The sequence below is a fragment of the Pteropus medius genome, unplaced genomic scaffold (genome assembly GCF_902729225.1).
Source record: "Pteropus medius unplaced genomic scaffold, Ma_sr-lr_union100, whole genome shotgun sequence".
NCBI classification, from domain to species: domain Eukaryota; kingdom Metazoa; phylum Chordata; class Mammalia; order Chiroptera; family Pteropodidae; genus Pteropus; species Pteropus medius.
In genome coordinates, this window is record NW_024344378.1 from 47,784,998 (window position 1) to 47,799,700 (window position 14,703).

Here is a 14,703-nt window from a genome sequence, read left to right on the forward strand (position 1 = left end):
CTTTTTTCTTCTTCTTAAGTGTATCTTGGAAATCATTCTGTAAACGCTCATAGAAATCTTCATTTTTTTATAGCTGCATTATACCCCATTGTGTGCATATACTATAGTTTATTCAATCACTTTCTTGTATATGGGCATTTAAGTTGTTTTAAGTATTTTGCAGTTAAGAACAATCTCTCAATGGATAACCTTGTGCGCTCATATTTTTATGTTGTTAGCAGTAAATTTCTTCAGAGTAAATTCCTGGAAGTGGGATTATTGGTTCAAAGGATAAGTGCATATGTAGTTTTATCAGATATTGCCAAATTCCTCTCCAAAAGAGTTATAACTGTTTTCATTCTCAAAAGCAATGCATGTGCATGCCTGTTTCTAATGGGGTTATTTTAATGTTTAGTTATCAACAGTTTATAAGGCACTGTCATCAAATAGAATTCATTAGAAGAGAAAATTCTAGTCTTCTTTTCAAAAACATAATTTCAGCAAGAATTAAGCCGAATTAAGACTGTAACGTGGTTTAGCCCCTATCAGCCAATTCATTTTAGCATAGTAAAAATAATCCAAGAAATAAAAAGTGATCATTCTTTAAAGTATAAACTTTAAAGACTCTTTCATCTCATTTTTGCTTGATTGTTTAAAAACATTAGATGAAAATGAATGAATCCCCATTATATACTGTTTAATTTGATTTTCTGGCTCTATATTTTTATTTTTATTTCCTACTCCTGTCCCACAAGCATCTCTTTCTCCTGCACTACATAACTATTCATGTTTTCCAGACTGTACTGTGTTCATTTCTTCATGTCTTTTCATATGCCAATCCTTCTATCTTTATCCTCAGCCTTCTCCAATTCGATCTGGCAAATTTCTACTTATCCATTAAAACTCAATTAAATGTTACCTCCCTCACACATTCTCCCCTGCTCCCCTCTCCATCTGCATTTACTTAGTTGTTTTTAAGATGTGATTCTATGACATTTTACATGTAATTGTAACATTTACATTGTTTAGTATTTACTTGTTAATGTGTTTTGTCTTAAACTAGAATGTATTCCTTCACAGCAGACTTTTGTTCTCCATTATAGTACCACTGCCTAAATAATATATATTTATTAAACACTTAATAAGTGAACAAATGAGTTTTTTCCTTTGCTGTTAATGTTTGGATCTTTGCAAATTATAGAGAATAGTTGTCTTTACAAATATAATTGTCCCTACTTAATCACCATTTTTGATCTTAGATTTGAGATTTTATCTTAAAGCTGAATCTATCAAACTAAACTTTATAAATGCTTTAGATTATATTTGACACATTTAAAATATTTTAGGTAATAAAATATTGACCCTTGTTTTGACGGTTTTATGTTTCCTATATAACATAATTTTGCTATGTAGCAAAATTAAAATTAACCTGTAGTTAAATAAAATGTGAGTGTTCTCTTCATTGCTGACTCGTACCTTTCTTTTCCCATTACATAGGCCGTTAGGTTGGCTCTTAAATATGAATGACAACCCTAAAGTTTATAACTTTTGGAACAGTATGAAGAAATTCTCTGTACATGTCTATGAAGCAAAACTGAAAAATACTCAGCCCTATCATTTTTGTGGTTTAAAAATGCACACATTTTTTCTGCTCTCTAGGCACTAGCATTAGGTGACAGCATGTATGTTTGTGTACTTTGCTTTTTTACCCTTGATTATTACATTTTTTCTTAGTTTTGTTTCCACAGCAACTGGGTGGACTGCAATTTAATTCTGGCAGTAACTACCTGCAGTTAGCATCGGACTCCACGGGTTTAAGGGCTCAGCTCTCCTGTGCGTTGCCCTTGCTTCAAACTCCAGCTGAACTTTGGGAATACCATGCCACCTATACTTCTGACCAACTTGGCTACCAGTTCAGGAATTCCCACAATTCTCTCAGGCTTGACAATCTTGATAATTCACCTAAATGCCTCATAAAACTCAAGAAAGCACTATACTTACAGTTACTACTTTATTATGAAGGATACCACTCAGGAACAGTCAAATGAAATGATGCATAGGGACAGGTCTAGAAGGATCCCAGATGCAAGGCTTTATTCTCCCCTTAGAATGAAGGCATGTCACACCCTCCTAGCACATCAGTGTGTTCACTCTCCAAGAAACTTCACTAAGCCTTGGTGTCTAGAGGTTTTATTGTGGTTTTATTATATAGATGTGATTGAGTAAATCATTGGCCTCATGATTAAATTCAGTCTTCAGCCCTGCATCTTCAGAGGTTGAACTGACCCCAAAGTTCCAACCTCAAACCTGAAGCTATCGAGGGGCCCACAATGAGTCATCTCATTAGCATTAGACAGACATTCCTATCACTCACAAAATATCAAAGGTTTTTGTTTTGGTTTTTGTTTTAAGTATACTTGGTATACAATATTATATTAGTTTCAGGTGTGCAACATAGGATATAGAGCTCTGTGCCAAGAACCAGGATGATGACTAGCGACGTATTCTTTATTATACCACATTAAGAGTGTAATGAATAGATTATTATTTACACAAGCTTTATAATTGAGGTACAGAATCATGTAATCTAATCAGTAAAATAAGAGAGTACAAATACACAAAATTTTAAATTACAGAGGGAAATAATAATGGAAACAAAAATTTATAAGAAAGTGTATTTCAAGACCACAACCTGGTTGCTAGGGATGCTTATTTCTGCAAGACTGGTTATCGTTTGTAGTTCTGTTCAATGGACAGAGCTAGGAAATATGTGTGCAATGTATGCATACACACATATGCATAAATGTATATGTATATATCTGTATACACATATTCATTTATACACAGACACCTATATGTATATTTAATTTTTTAAATCTAACTCATGAATTTAAACTGTTACATCCAATTCAACTTTATGGCTATAGGATTTTAACCTAACCTCTCCTATAATATATTTTTTCTTCCCTTTCTTTCACACTAAGAATGCTGGTTCTTTAGGACATAGGGTATGACGGAAATAGAAATCTACATGCTTATTCATTTAGTTTATTCCATAGGACATAAACAACAGTCTCACAGTAATATTCTCTATACTACCACTACCATTATGATTACTGAAAACAGTTTTAACTTTTTTTACTTATGTTCTTCCATTTTTAAAACTTTTATTACATTTTAATGTAAATAGTCATTATGTATGTTATTCTCTCCCTGTTTGCTTTTATCCTTTTTAAAAATGTTTTTAATTTAGTTTCAAGTATACAGTACATTGGTTAGACATCTATATAGTTCATAAAACAATCCCCCCAATTGCACCGTCCCTCCCCTCACCCTCCACCTAGACAACGTATTAATGCTAACTGCATTCCCTATGCCATGCTCCCCATCCCCATGACCATCCATCAGCTACTAATTTGTACTTCTTTAGCCTTTCACCCCACTGTGTGTTTTAAACATGTTGCTTTATTTTCTTTGCTGTCAAAGTCTGATGATAATCTAACTTTCTGTTATAAGTCACTTGCTCTTTGTGCCTTTTGCACAAATATTTGTTTACTTTAAAATCATTTCGTACAGCATGTCTTAGTGTTCATTCTAGGTCACTGTTCTCAGAAACATAGTATGTATGCTTTTTCAATGCATAATTTTAAATCTTTTTTTCAGGAAAGTTTTCTTAAAATATAGTTTTGGTGTTTGTTCTGTTTTCTTGCTTTGGTTTTCTTTTTTCAGGCACTCGTATTATCCACATGCTGTATCTTCTTTGCCTGGTTTCAGTATTTGTTTTTTACTCAAAAATTTTATGTCTTTCTTCATATATTTTTTAAATTTCTTTTTTTACCTTCTATTTCTCTTAAGACACAATTTGTTGTATTTAATTTTGTGTTCTTTCTCGGTTACGCTTCATTTTTGAAATACTTTTTAAATTTTTTAAATTCTTTCCTAAATTCTGTTACTTTGTGATTTTTTTCTCATTCTGACACATTTTGTTTCATTTTTTATGTCATTTTCTTAATGTGTTAGCTTGTTTTGAAATAGTAAATTACAATTTGTGTGTTTTATGAGCAGTCTTTTTGGCATGCTTTCATTGTGTGTAGAGATTCTATTATAGTGTATGTAAACATTCTATTCTATTTAGTCATTATGCACCTTCTGTTGGACTGTGCACCACCACCTATTAAAGTCTTGGGGAAAAATAAAAAGCTTGAACTTGAATCTGTGAACGCTCTAAATCTAACTATCATGGGAAAATAAGAGGCAGAGGAACATTTTAACTAACATCACAGAGATGTATTCAATAAAATCTAGTCTTAGAGACTTTCTACAGGACAAATAATTCAGTTTATTAAATTGAAATTTTAAGAGAGAGAGATTCTATAGATCAAGAAAGACCTACAATACATCATCCAATGATAAAACATGAAATTCGTTTGGGGTCCTGATCCCAATTTGAAACGAATTGTGTGGAAAAAACAAATTTATAAGGCAATCGGAGGAGGTATGAACCGTGCTTGGATTACTTGTTGCTATTGAAGAAATACTGTTAAATTTAATAGGTGGATAGTGGTGTTTTGGTTATTTTTAAAATAAATTTTATGGTGATGGAAGGAAATTTAACTTTGGGTGGTAAACACACAATGCAATGTACATGTGACACATTATTGTACACTTGAAACCTATATAATTTTATTAACCAATGTCACCCCCAATAAATTTTAAAAAAAGGAAAGTGAAAATAATTGAATAAAAATTTGAACAAATAAATAAATAAATAAGTAAATTTTATCTTTTAGACATTAAAAAGTATCTAAAAACAAATATATATGAGATGATCAGAGAACACCTCACTGAAAATGTGGTGTTTGAGCAAAGATCTTGAGGACATGTATCTGAGGGAGAAGCAGTCCAGGCTAATAAACAGCAAGTGAACTTTGGTGAGACCACTGTGGCTAGAAAAGGAGAGTAGTAGATGAGGTCAGAGCTGTATGGGGTACTATATTATTCAGAGTTTTGGAGGCTATTTTAAGGACTTTGGCTTTGACTGTTAATTAGGAGGAAATTGGATGTGGTTTTAAATAAGGGAGTGAAATGTGATTTACCTTTTACAGGCATTACTCTGGCTACTCTATTCATTAAATACTTTTTGAGTGACTACAGTGTGCTACATACTGTACTGAGTTCTGGGAATACAAAACAAAATTATCTGCCTTTGTGAAACTGATGCTTTAGTAAGAAAGAATACATAATAAAGGAGGAAAAGGCAGAGACAGAGACACATTATTAGGTTATGGCAATAATCTAAGCAAAAGATAATACTCGTTTAGACCAAGGTAGTAGTGACAAAGTAGTAAGAAGTATTTGTTTTAATTCTGGGTATTTTTTGAAGATAGAGCCAACAGGATTTGCTAATAGATTGAAAGTGAGATTGAAAGAAAGAGCAGTCAAGGATAACTACATCTTCTTGTTAAAATAATACATTTTTACATTACTTTCAGTTGTCACTTTTTCCGAGTTAGGAAAATATCATGAAGTAGGATATCTGGGGCTTACTTATACACATTGGTCTTGGTTTCAACTATGGATAATAGATTTCCAAATTTTTATCATTTCCATTTAGCTTTTTCCTCAAGAGTTAATGGTATAGATGCACTTATTAATGCTTTATCTCTAGGCCACATGCATTCTTCAGTATGATATGGTTATTAGAATGCTCACCTGGAGTCATGGGACCTCTGATCTACTAGCCAGTTAAGCCTTGTGGCAATGACAAGCCCATTTAATGTCTCTAGCCCTTAATTTTGTCATGTGAAAAAATGGTAATAAGCATATTCTGTTTTTGTCAATATTGAGTAAAATATGTGAATATGATTTCAGAAACACAAGGCAATGTAAAAACAAGGCAGTGATATGATTACTCCAATTTTTATTTACTTCTCTCTGTTACAAGTAAAGTGGAATCTGTATAATCTTGAGCACAGACATAAGTATAAAAGAATAAATAAATATCCTTCACAATTTTGGTAATAGCCAAATTGTGTGCTTTGGTAAAATAATAAATATAAAAACAGAATTATTGGGTGATAGATTTTTAAAAGAATAGAATTGAAGAATTTATTTTAGCTTCCTCCTTTTAGTTTAAGGCACTCTCTTGGAAATTTAATGTCTTCAGTTTGACTATTTGGAGCATATTCTGTGTAAGGCATTGTGCTCTGCACTAGGTATTCTAAGATCACTAAGAATGTTAACACTGCTATTATACAGTCAGTTACTTATCACAGTCTCTTTCCTCTCATCTTTTTCCAAAATAGGAATATCTGATGTGTTTTCACATACAGAGTTCAGGTCCAAACTAGAGGTCTCAGCTAATGTGAATAGTTTTAAAGGCCTCAATTTTGTGGTAACCCTGTACTAATTTAACAAGCCCAGGGGCTTTGGTTTCCACCAAAAGTATTTTGTCAGCCCTCCGCCTCTCTGGTGTTAATACAGTGTTGAGAAGGAAGACAAGGGGACTGGGTCTTCACCTCACAATCGTCATATTTGCTACCTAACAAACAAAAGGCTTAAATCAATCATCTTTTTCTATATTCAAGAGCAGATTGGCTCCTCTTTTTAATTCTTATCCTTGGAAGGTTGTTTTAACGTCCATTTAAAAATATGGCTGCTCATAGGATTTGTGTTAGATATTTTCAAAGTCGAAAAGATGTGGTGTTCCAGTTACTGTTGTTTAATTGTTAAACTACTATTCCTTTTTGACTGTAATGAATATTTCATTTTGAGAGACAAGGTTTTCAGTAATTGACCTGAATAAAACTAAATATTGAACATGGTGACACTGGTTAATAGCATGAACATTAATAGTAATTTGTTCAAATTAAGATAAAATTCTTAATTCTTAATATGATAAATAGAATTCTTTTATTATGGCATCAAGCCAATTTGGATTGGTAGTTCATAGAAAATTAATTTCTTACAATATGGGGAGATACACATTTTCTCTCTCTTAGCATGGTATTAATTCAGAAATGACCTCTTCAGTCCTACCTCTTCCAGGAAAGAAATTCTGAATTCAGAGTTTAGTTTACTGCTTCATAATCAAACTTCATATTTGTTATGCTGAAGTCAGAGTTTATGTTTATTGTTATGTGGAACCCAGAAATGCACCACAAGGAATACTACAAAATAAGTTAGCAGAACTTTTGCTTATTGTTGAGGACATTTAGAGAGCTACAAAATGGATGAAAAAAGATATAAACCTACCAAGCCATGTTATCAAAGCTAAATAGTACTTAGTGCTATTTTTCAAATAACAGATGGAAGAAATGGAACATTTATGAGACTGGATCACCTTTAAAAGTATGATTTTAATGTCTTAATTACTCTGTGGCAAGGACATTGGAAGAGGCAAGCCTTTTCAAAAAATAGTCTCATCTATATTTCTTTAGATACTCTCATATAGATTTATATTATATTATCATTTTTTTCTTCTTTATTCTAATGGAAAAATACCCCCAAGGGGTCACTGATTTAGTTATCGGATTTTCTTTATCTCTGTGTGTAATGGGTATTGTGAGTTCAGGGAATATTTCTGGAAAGGTTTTCAAACCTAGATCAATTTCAAGTTAGAGCCTTTAAATATTACCTGTATTATAAGACAATAGAATGTCTTGGATAATAGAGTAGAAAAGTAGAAGGGTAGATAGACAAACTTATTTGATACCTTTTGGTACCTAATTCTTAGGAAAATAATTGCAAATGTATTCAGTCTTCTAATTTATTTTATAATGATCATTTAATAAAATGTTAAAAATAATTTCTTGTCCTGGAGGTTTATAAGGTCCCTATTAATATGGGATATCAAAATAATCAAATTTGACAATTTAATGAGTTATGGATTATAAACGTAATACATTTAAGTGACTTTTTAAACATGTTCAACTATAATAATAATGCATACTCGTTGTAGAGAATGAACAATGAAAAAGTGCAAAGAAAAAATTAAAACCAACACTCAACATATCATCCAGCATTAACTACTCTAAAAAAATTTTGTGTTTTCTTGCAATATTTTTCCCATACATATTTTTTAACTTTTTATTCTGAAATGATTTTCAACTTAGAGAAGAGTTGTAAAAATAGTACAATTAAATTTCTTCCCTATGCATTTCTCCCCTCTTTCTCTCTACATCTCTCCATATGTATGCCTAACCACAGTATATATTCAAATTTTTCTAGTCTCCTAAGAATATCCTTTCTAGCAATTTTGTTTTGATACTCCAAGGTCCATTCCAGGATCATAGATTGCCTTTACTTGTCATAGCTCTTTGGTTTCCTTTAATCTGGAATAGTTCCTTGATCTTTCTCTCTGTTATGACAATGGTGTTTTTAAAGAGTATAGCTAACTGTTATATATGTGCAGTTTTAACAGATGTAAATTATTTCTATTATTATAATTTTATATCCTTTTTCCCCACTTAATAGTTTCAGCATTTTCCAGTATCATTAATTGGTATTTCAATTATTGTTTCCGTGGCTGTATACTATTACTTATTCTCACTAGTCTTTTATTGTTGAACATTTTTACTGTTTTTAATTTTTTTCAGTATTGCAAATGCAGTTGGGAAAGACATCTTTGTAAATAAGTCTTCATTTTAATTTAAATTTCTGAATCTGTATATCAAGTATTTAAGTGCGTACAGCATGGAGCAACAAAACAAAAATCCTACTGAAGACAATAATTAAATGTTAATCTCTATAATTCTGAATATAATTGGAATGGAAATGTGAAAAAGAAGGAAATTATCAGATAACAAGTTTGCCAGATTTAACAAATAGAAATACAGGATTTAAATTTGAATTTCAAATGGGACACAATATTTGGGATGTACTTACACTAAAAAATTATTCATTGCATTTCTGAAATTCAAATTTAACTAGACATCTTGTATTTTATCTAGCAATCCTACCAGAAGATTTGAGTATTCAGGACAACTTTCTAGCAGAGGTGATAGAAAGATGTTTACACAGAAGGAATGGCTTGAGAATGCCACTGAAGCAAGAATGAATATAGTTTGTGTGAAGTATGCTCCATGAGGATAAAGACTTTGTGTCTTATTCACTGCTATATCCCCAACCCCTTAAACAGTACCTGTGTACTACAGACACTCAATAAATATTTTCTGAAGGAATTAATGAATTTGCATTATTAATAAAATCAAGCCTTTTGGGACAAAGGTTACCTGTTTTAACTAAGTAAATAAAGATCAAATTTCCATGAGCCTGGAAAACCTGGCAGAAGAATTTGGACTTCTTGCCTTCCTTTATGTATTTATTTCATAATGATTTATTACATGTCTACTATGTATCTGACGTTGAGGATACTTTGGTGAATAAGAACAGACATGATCCCTACCCTCATGGATTTTACAGTCTAATGAGAGTGAAAGACATTATTTAATTAAAGCACTCATTTATTTATTATTACAAACAAGTGGATATTGTGAGGGGAAAGTACTTTGTTCTGAAATCATATAAAATGAGGGTATAATCTTAAAATCCTGACTACACGGAGGATGGAGTCATATTATGTCTTGAGAGAGGGATTCAGTTTCTTCTACGAAATCTTCATTCATTCATTTTCCACCTGAGTTTATAGAACACTCATTGGGCTATCACACTGCTTCTTACACAGAATTGGTTTTTTTATTTTTTCATATGGACAATTTAGTTTATATAATAGATTGTATATTCTTTGAGAAAGGTGAGGTTAAGGTAGGCAAAAAGGTGTTTAGATTTACTTTTATCCCCTGTAGTTTCATAGATATAATAGGTATAAGTTATTTGTATGTTGACTCATTGAAATAATAATGGAGGTTTTGATAGCTATAAACATGCCATCTACATTTAAGAGACTATTTCTAGATTCTTTGAACATCTTGAAGAAGTTTCTGATGTGTAGTTGTCATTCTTAGTTTATGGATTTGGAGTGGCAATTTTTAGATCAGAGATAAATGTCCAATGATTGGCAGTCAGGGAGCTTTGATAACCATTGTCACGTATTAACTTCAGTCGAAACAGTCGCTTTTGGAAGGCAGCTATCCTCACCACTATACCACCAACGCTGAACAGTCGCTTTTGAATCTGCCTTCAATATATATTGAAAATCTGACTACTTCTTATTACCTCTACTACCTTTCTTCTAGTTCATGATGCCATTACCAGTTGCCTGGATTATTTCAGTGGCCTCATAATTGCTCTCCCCGCTGGTCTTGTTCCCTTGCAACTACTATGGGAAGATACTAGAGGTTTTTAAGCAGCAGTGGTTATGTGCTTTGGCATAGCTGCATTGTGTTTATTAGATTGGAATAGGGGCATAGTAAATGAGGGTTGACTTGGTGTAATAGGCAGTAGAGAGTGAGGATGGTCCATCAATCAATTCTTAAAGACTTTATTTTCTTTGTAGTTATAATATAGGCCCACTGGTATTGGTATTTTTAATTAATTTATCTCATTTTGCTTATTAATATCCATTTGAATCTTAGTTTATAATATGCTATACTTATACACTGGACTCAGGTGTAATTGAATTACTTTTTAGTAAAGTTTTAATATTTCAAGACAATCTTTAATAACAAGAGTAAGACCCTGGGATTGACTTAAGGATAAGCTCATAGACAAAGGATAGAGTTCAGAAATCTACCCACATGTGTAAGTTATACCTAACTTACAATAAAGGTGCCACTGGGAAATAGAGAAGAAGGAATAGTGCTGGGATCATATGGAAAAAAATTAACCTTGATTCCTACCTTACACCATACACAAAAAATCAATTCTATATGGATAGTACATAAATATAAAATGTAGAATGATAAAGCTTCTAGAAGAAGTCATAAGAAAATATCATCATGGTCTTGGTTAGGCAAAAATTTCTTATGAAGGACACAAAATGCTAACAAAAAAATTTGACTTGTTAAAATTGAATTTTTTTCATGAAAAGACATTAGGAAAGTGAGAAGGCAAAATACAAAGTGAACTTAAGAATTATAAGTTCAGAAAAGACTAGTGGAAGGAAATGTGGTTATGCAGGTTCTTTTTTACTCCACTATAACAAATAAATTATGTGTAACCATTTTTAAAAGAAAAATAAATCCTGCTTCTTTCTCTGTTTTTAGAAAAGGTGAGAAAACAATTTTATTTAATGCTATTTTATCTATGTTTATATATGACATACACATTGTGAAAAGATTATCTAAACAAATTGACTAAAGATCCTCTGTGAAAAAGAGTGAATCTTTTGCCTTGTTACATATGCTTTTATATTGAGTTAAACAAAGGTGATTTCCCATTATAGCTTCTTGTAATCTGTTCTCTTACTCTTTCTAGTAAAATGGGAACTGTGATGTTCAGCCCATGGAAGGGTAATGATACATTGAGGTACTCTCTTTTTCTTTTCTCTTGTCCTTCTTTTTCCTTTTATTATGAAATATTTATATCAAAGAATTATGTAGCACATATGTATTTCAAAAGAGATGCCTCTGCCTCTCCCCTCTTTTGAAATATTTAAAGCTCTTGCCAGTATCCTGCAAAGCTAATACCTATTCTATTTGGTGTTTTCATTTCCTTGTATGTATGTTATATGTATCTATATATGTGTGTATACATATTTCTTGCACATGTACATGTGTACATATATTTTTATACAATATACTATTGTGCCTCTCTTTTAGCTTTGTAGAAATGGCATAATATGGTATGTAATCTCCTGAGTTTTGCCCTTTTCATTCAGTAATAGCTTTCTGAGATTTATACATGTTGCTGTGTGTAGCTGAAGTTTATTAATTTACATTGTTATATAATATTCTATTGTTGAACTGTTATTTTTATTTTTGGTCCCTTTTCCTTTGGCCTCTTCCTCATCTTTTGACCCCACTTGTAACAGTAGTTAAATCAGCAAAATCATCAGTGGATTTACATGTATGGAGCATTTCTAGTAAAGAGTTGAAATTATGACTTAAAAATATAGGTACAATTGAAATCTCTTCTATTTCTACAAGCACAGTAAGCTAGATGATTTGCATTTTTATAGTACAGTATGAACTATGTAGTTATAATGACAGCTGCAGGGTAGAAAGTTTTAACACACTAGAATGAAACGTATCTTGGAGACGTTCTTCATATCTGAAGATCAGCATGCTCCATATGGTGTTACTGAACCAATGAATTTGCAGAAAATATTCCTATTGCTGAAACAGCACAAAGTATGAATTACTTTTTTGTGCACAAATGTATTGTCTTTCTAGCCTAATGTCTATACGAATAATTGTATGCATAAAGTATATTGATTATAAATATAATCTTTATTTAACATGTAATTTTTCTCCAAGTTCCAATAAGATGATACTGAATTTTCTAAATTAGAAAATAAAAAAAAAAAACTTTCCAGACCAAAGTTAATAGCAAGTTATAAGATATGGTAAACCTTAGAACATTGTCATTCACTATAAAAATATAACCATTATTCTGATTTTTTTCAGTAGTTCATTTTGATATTAATATTAGTTGTAGTGAAGCAGTATTTTCCATAGAATATGGTTTATTATAAAAGAACCCCAAATTATTTATTATATAAAAACATAATTTTGTGTATGTGCAGATATAGCTTATTTTATACATAACCATAGTGTTACAGTAATTGTGGTAAGCCATTTATTAATGTGACCACAGGCTTAAGGTAAATTATTTTAGGGGCTGACCATTCTCTGTATTTGTAACTCATTCAACTCATTGACTTTTTTTTTTTTTAAGTGATAGATATCAGATCTCATTAGCTGTCTCATAAGTCAGAGTCATGGATCAAAGGGGGTTGAGTGAGGAGAGAATTGTCAGAAAAACTTGTTAGGATTTCTGTTCATAAGTGACATCATACAGAAAGTTGAAAATTAAATGTACAATATCATAATTATCGTATTAAAATACAGGACAATCAGAGACTAATCTAAAAGTAATTAAGGATAATCAAATCAGGAGGATCTTGTTTCTAGGTTGCTCTGGTCAGATAGCACCTAGAAGATTGAAATAACTCTGGTGCCAAATCAAAGATTTCTCGCCCTATAATCAACCTAAAAATCTGACTGAGCTGGTCCTAACAGTAGACTCAAACTCCTAGATAAGATAGGCAGAGCATTTTTCCTGTTGACCAAAGCAGAGACTCCATTCATCCTTATATCACAATAGGACATTGCACGTACTTTTTTAGAAGCCTAGATCTAATAATAATAGTAGTTCTCTATGAAGCAGCTGAAACCCTGGTTATGAAAGACATTATTCATTTGTTTTCTTGAATGGGTAAGTCGTTATGAGGAGTGAAGGCTTATTAACCTCATTTGAAAAAACAGAAGAGGTAGAATTTTATTCTAGTAAGTCATGCAACAAGGAAATTTAAGTTATTGCAGCTCCAGGGCAGCAATTACTTAGATATTGACAACTTATACATGTTTTACAAGCCCGTTTGCTCTCCTGTTCACTACTGAAATGTAGTTACCATAGCAATGAACACATCACATGGTTCCTGTGCTAGTTCTAAAATAGAGAATAGCAATATGCCATATGAGCCATGCTTATTTTCTACATAAGGACTGCATATACAACTTGAGGCTATTCCATCCCCTTCTCTGTGTAGTAGGTAGCTAGCTTATCATTGATTTAGAAGCTTTCAAAGTAGAAAGCAATTGGCAGCAGTATATTTCAAGTCTTCAACCTCTCTTGTACTATATGGTATGTATTCTTTGCCACTGAGCTGAAAGAACAGTTCACTAGCTTTGACCAGCAGGGGCTCTGCTATTGTATATTTAACCAAATACCTTCTATTGGAATATCAGTACCACTCAGGAGATTTGGCGGGAGGGGCGTCTATAGTATTCATGGAAACATTTTCTCAGTCTTATTGACCAAGCCTTAACCAATTTTAGCTTTTCTCCTACTGTCTTCTTTTATATATCAACTTAAAAGAATATAGGAGTCTGCTTTAGAATTCAAGTTAGAGGAGGATGCCAGGCACAGCTGGAGGCGTGTTATTAGTTCCCTTTTAGAACCATTATTGCTCTGTAAGATTTAAGCGTAGGTCACACAGCAGTGTATCTATAGAAAAGAACTTCAGATTTCTGCGATTGGTGCTGTCAGGTCCCTACTTCTGCCTTCTTGCATTCTTTAAAGTATATAGTAGGCTATGATACCTCAAGAAATAAAATAGGAGCATAGCCCTGTTACTGTGGATCTTATCAGATATTTATTTGAAACAGTCCAAGTCCTATGACATATAGAGAATGATGCTACTCTATAACTACTTCTAGCATGTATAAAATAAGCAATAAATTTCAGTTTGAGCAGCCAGCTACACTATACCTGTTGTCACTGGAGCTGCAAATTAAAATATGTAAATATTCTTCATTGAGACTACTAGAGTTATGCCATAGATAATGGAAGAACGCGTTGCTTTATTTTCTCATTGCCTTCTACTCTTGACTCACATTTGTAAGAGAGGAATCTCAGATGTCTTCAAATACAAATTAGTAAATTTAAGAAGCTAAAATAGGCACATATATTTGACTGGCTACTACTGCTGGGGATATATATTGAATTATAATATTTGTGTTTGCGTTTTCATCCACTTTATAATTTAAAAACCCTTGAGTATAGTATTATGCAAACTAGGTAATATCAGATACCTCTATA

The 14,703-nt window shown here is 32.1% G+C and overlaps 1 protein-coding gene across 3 annotated transcripts in view; it reads left to right on the top strand.

The window, feature by feature from the left end:
* ADK (adenosine kinase) overlaps nt 1–14,703 on the top strand; it is a 450,870-nt gene that overhangs the window by 328,758 nt on the left and 107,409 nt on the right. The gene's annotated exons all lie outside the window — the stretch shown is intronic.